This window comes from Anomaloglossus baeobatrachus, chromosome 7 (assembly GCF_048569485.1).
Source record: "Anomaloglossus baeobatrachus isolate aAnoBae1 chromosome 7, aAnoBae1.hap1, whole genome shotgun sequence".
NCBI classification, from domain to species: Eukaryota; Metazoa; Chordata; class Amphibia; order Anura; family Aromobatidae; genus Anomaloglossus; species Anomaloglossus baeobatrachus.
In genome coordinates this window covers 306311095-306316493 of record NC_134359.1, presented here as the reverse complement: position 1 = coordinate 306316493, position 5399 = coordinate 306311095, and the positions used below count along the sequence as shown (strand labels likewise).

The 5399-nt window shown below is 45.2% G+C and overlaps 1 long non-coding RNA gene across 1 annotated transcript; it reads right to left on the bottom strand.

Annotated features, from left to right (window-relative positions):
* Positions 1 to 879: 879 nt before the first annotated feature.
* On the bottom strand, positions 880 to 3489 carry LOC142246584 (uncharacterized). The gene is made up of 3 exons (XR_012724905.1): positions 3241 to 3489; positions 1773 to 1789; positions 880 to 1637 (listed from the first exon to the last, which is right to left on the bottom strand). It is a non-coding gene; the product is annotated as an uncharacterized LOC142246584 (long non-coding RNA).
* Between the last annotated feature and the right edge of the window lie 1910 nt (positions 3490 to 5399).

The following is a 5399-nucleotide window of genomic DNA, read 5'->3' as shown; positions in this document are numbered from 1 at the left end:
AAAGTAACAGCTTCTGTAATGTTCCAGTGAATATTCCTCAGCGCTCGCTGCACTTCACCTTATTTTCTTTTCTACTTTTGGCAATGTTCTGTTTAATTCTCCCAGTATCAGGGTTGGAGCTGCTGTCACTCCCCAGAGCTTCTCTCACTGCCCTGAAATGGGATGTCATCAGAGGGCTGGTGCTGCAGTCACTAACCACAGCTGCTCTCACTGCCCTGAAATGGGACATCATCAGGAGGCTGGCCCTGCAGTCACTCCCCACAGCTGCTCTCACTGCCCTAAAATGGGACATCATCAGAGGGCTGACCATGCAGTCACTCCCCACAGCTGCTCTCAGTGCCCTGAAATGGGACGTCATCAGTAATGTCCATTTAAGTGGCTGGTTAGTCTCCTCTACTGAGCATGTGCCAGGTGACAATATCTCCCCTTTGCTGCTCGTCCCATTTCTCTAGAGGGATCCCGCTACCCATTAGCATTGAAGGGCTGAGAAGATGGTGAGCAGGGAGAGAATACTGAGCATGTGCGGGCACTGATACCTCGCACATGCTCAGTAGGACGATGACTAGCCCAGGCCCTTAAACGAACGTCACTGATGACTTCTTGTTAAATTCAGACACAACAGCAGCTGCGAGGTCGGTGATGGCCGCCCCGGTGACGATCTGCTTCAGAATCCCCATTGCATGCTGGCAGACTAAACCGGAGCGACATTGAAAGCAGAGGAAAACAGACAAAAGAAGTTAATGCTACAATGATGTATATTAAGACGGTCAATAGAAGTATCAGATGGAAGCACGAAGAGTATGTGAAGATGGTGAGAGCACGGTCACTCATCCATAATGGAGGTGAAATGAGAAGAACAGGCTGGATCTGACCCCATCTTTATACAGTATTTTCACTTTCTCTACATCATGTATAATGTTTGAGGATACCACGTGTATATATATATATTTATAGTCCGTATATTTATATTCTCTCTCTGAATCTTGTTGAGACTTGCGCGTGCTTTCCACTCCACTTACATTCACTTTTTGCATATTTTGTCATTTTTTCATCCGGTCTCCACGCTGGTTTTTGTTGGATGTTACTGCCATCTTGTGGGCCTTCTTGGTATTGCAGGTCACAGTGGCTTGCACAGCTGGTTTCCTCATGTTTCTTTGTGGGCCCGCTCTGTATTTATGTCCCTTTTTGCGCCGGTGGTTATTGCATTTTCTGCACACGGACTTGCTGCTGATTTTGGACTTTTCTGGATCGCTTTTGAGTCATTTCTCTTCTTTTATGCTTTTTACTTCTAATAAAGTTGTGTTTAATACATTTAATTTTGTACATGTTGGCTCCATACCCTCTTTTGTGTAGGTTTCTTTATATGAAAGCCCCTCCTGGGCGGAGACACTTTGGGCTCCTCCCCCAACATCCTGAGAAGGAAAATCTACACAGTGAGAAAGTGGAGCGACCACGGACCCCGCTGAGGCGGCTGCACACGTGGCACCACATGTCTGGTGAGCAGGGGACACAGAGCGGTGAGGGTGCGATAGTCTGCAGATTCCAAGCGATCCTGGTGCAGAAGACTAATCAGAATACAAACAGACCAGTACGACTATGAGGATTATCACAAAGCCACAAATCAGCACAATTTTGCCCTGTAACAAAAGAGACCGGGATGATAATCTGCAGGAAACGTCACTGTAAGGAGGAAGAAGGAGAAATGCTCTGCAGGAGCCTGGAGCGGTTAGTGGTGTAATGCTCTGCAGAGGGTGTGGGTTTTTTGTACTCACCTTTCCTTTTTCACAACCTGTAACATAAGAAAAGATTGTTACTTATTGTTCTCTGCATCAAACTGTTATGTTTTATGAGGGAGAAAACACTGTGCTTATGCTGGGCTTGTGCCCGGTGCTGTGTACCGGATGATGGGCTTGTGCGCGGTTCTGTGTACTGGATGCTGGGCTTGTGTCCGTGCTGTGTACCGGATGATGGGCTTGTGCCCGGTGCTGTGTACCGAATGATGGGCTTGTGCTCGGTGCTATGTACCGGATGATGGGCTTGTGCCCAGTGCTGTGTACTGGATGATGGGCTTGTGCCCGGTGCGGTGTACTGGATGATTGGCTTGTGCCCGGTGCTGTGTACTGGATGATGGGCTTGTGCCCGGTGCGGTGTACTGGATGATGGGCTTGTGCCCGGTGCTGTGTACTGGATGATGGGCTTGTGCCCGGTGCTGTGTACTGGATGATGGGCTTGTGCCCGGTGCTGTGTACTGGATGATGGGCTTGTGCCCGGTGCTGTGTACTGGATGATGGGCTTGTGCTCGGTGCTGTGTACTGGATGCTGGGCTTGTGCCCGGTGCTGTGTACTGGATGCTGGGCTTGTGCTCGGTGCTGTGTACTGGATGCTGGGCTTGTGCCCAGTGCTGTGTACTGGATGATGGGCTTGTGCCCGGTGTGTGTACTGGATGATGGGCTTGTGCCCGGTGCTGTGTACTGGATGATGGGCTTGTGCCCGGTGCTGTGTACTGGATGATGGGCTTGTACCCGGTGTGTGTACTGGATGATGGGCTTGTACCCGGTGCTGTGTACTGGATGCTGGGCTTGTGCCCGGTGCTGTGTACTGGATGATGGGCTTGTGCCCGGTGCTGTGTACTGGATGCTGGGCTTGTGCCCGGTGTGTGTACTGGATGATGGGCTTGTGCCCGGTGTGTGTACTGGATGATGGGCTTGTGCCCGGTGTGTGTACTGGATGATGGGCTTATGCCCGGTGCTGTGTACTGGATGCTGGGCTTGTGCCCGGTGTGTGTACTGGATGATGGGCTTGTGCCCGGTGTGTGTACTGGATGATGGGCTTGTGCCCGGTGTGTGTACTGGATGATGGGCTTATGCCCGGTGCTGTGTACTGGATGATGGGCTTGTACTCGGTGCTGTGTACTGGATGCTGGGCTTGTGCCCAGTGCTGTGTACTGGATGATGGGCTTGTACCCGGTGCTGTGTACTGGATGATGGGCTTGTACCCGGTGCTGTGTACTGGATGATGGGCTTTGGTCGGATACTAAACTTCTCTCCCTTGGTGGGTGTATTAGGCGCAGGGTGAGGGCAGATAATTAAATCTATGGTTGCAGCAGTGTTATGTCACAATCCCACAGTGATGGCGTCCGGATCCCTCTCTGCTGCATTAGGGGAGATGTGTTCATATAACACCAGACACGTATCATACTGAAGCTGAAGTGTGAGTGCAGCTCTGGAGGATATCACCCACCTGTGCGGAGCGCGGAGCTCATTTGGCTTCTCATCCGTTCGATGTTCATGTTGTCCCTGGGATCTCCGTCCCTCTGATAGAACACCACCATCAGTCCGGCGAGCCGCGAGATCGATGGCTGCTGCACAGTAATCCTGCCGTGAGCTCCATCATCACCATCATCCAGGTGTAAAAACATTAAAATTAATACATCTAGTTATCAAATATTTTATAGAAGGACATATAAGTTCACAGTTCTGTTTATGTTGAAGGGCATAGTATATTAATAAAGTTTTTATAAGGAATAAGTATTAAAATATCCATATTGAATATATATATGCTGAGCATGGAAGGATATATATAAATCCTTCCAGAAGCTTCTGGTAGCTTCTAGAAGCTTATGTCATATGGAGCTATATTCAACTAAACACCCTATATGGACTAGACAGTTGTTATATAACACACGATGGAGGGGGCTATGGCTCGCTCCTCCACATTGCCTGCTGTTTGAAGACTCCAGTGCTGCAAGATGTGACACGCTGTCCGGCCTAAGAGATGACATCCCATGCATTGCCATTCAGAAACCAAAGAAAGATGGGTAAAGACTTCCCATTGATCAGTATGGACTAAATGAACTCTTTGCGTAAGCTATCAAAGTATATTATTTTTCCTTTCTGTAACTGAACCCTGGCAACCATTTTTAAATAGATAAAATACATTTATTTTTTACATTTTTGAAGTTTCTTTCTTTCATGCGCTTTTACGTATTTGAAGAAAAATATATTTAAGAGTATATTTTTTAACATTTTGGCGAGCTCAGTCATTCGTGTTTTTTTACATTTTTTGTGCGTCTTCCTTCACTTTGCATACGGGGGGAGAGACAGAGACATATATCTCCTGCAAAAGATCAGGAATCGACAATTTATAAAAATCACGCAGAACCTAGGAAATACGTATAAGTCAAGTTGCATGAAAGTTTTTTTTTGAATGAACTTTAAAGTTTTTACAAAGTTACAGAAGTTAACTTTTGACGTATTTTTGAGCAAGAAAGATAAAGTCAGTCCATAAGAAGTATTGGACCTGTTGAACAAAGTGAATCAAGTCTTAAAGGATCATCCATGAGATCATCTGATCATTTCAGGTAAAAAAATGGATTTTATCTCTTCATATGTTAAGCAAAGTAAACTTCAGTTCACTTATCCAGATATTTCTAATGTGGAGGAGATTTGGTTACGCTTTTATGAGGAGTGTGAACTTGAGAATTCACGTATAGAATGTGCAAGGTCTTTTAATAGAGAGAAACAGAAAATCAGAAATATCTGTCATTTAGTCTATGATTTTCACAAGTTAATCGTAGAAAAGTGTAAAAATGGTGGAAATAGACAACCTGAATTGTCAGGAGAATCAGTGACAGAGAAATCCAAAGACTGCTTAGAACCTGGAATGTCAGTCAGTGATATTGTGAATTCTGACTGTAATGTTGGATGTGATAAATCAGGTTTAGACTGTAATTCAAATCAGAATCTTGATAATGGCGGCAGACACGTGTTACCTAATCAAGGTGATTTTCAGCATACTGGGAAAGAAGCAGGAAATGACGTAGAGAAGCCAGGAGGGGGAGGAGCCAGAGTGGGAGACGTGCAGAAAGTTGTCAGAGAAGGACACGTGCAGAGAGAAAATGGCGACGATCAGTTTCTAAAAATAGAACAGACAAATTTAGGAATTAGACTTAGAAAGAGTCTATTGGACATATGGAAATTAATTCCCGCATATAATCCTAAAATACATGTTTGCAGAAATTCAGAGATATTTGAAAGTTCCGTTGAGAAGTTAAATTTAACCAATAGTGAGACGAATCAGTTATTCCGTATGTGGATACCTCAGCATTTCTTTAGACAATTGGCATTAAAAAAGTCTTCTGACAATGAGACATTGGATTGTTCAAATGATAACGATATCATAAGGCTGAAAAATCTCATCTTCTGTGCAAGTACTGAATCTGATCCAAATTATGAGATGTTAAAGGAATTACAAATTGAACAGAATGAGAGTACGTTCTCATTTATGTCCGTTTTTGAACGTTTGTATAGGGCGGTCATTCCAAATGTCAGATTGGATGGAATGATACGTTTATTCATCAAGAAATTTCATTTCCTTGATAATGCAGCCTGTGCAGTGGC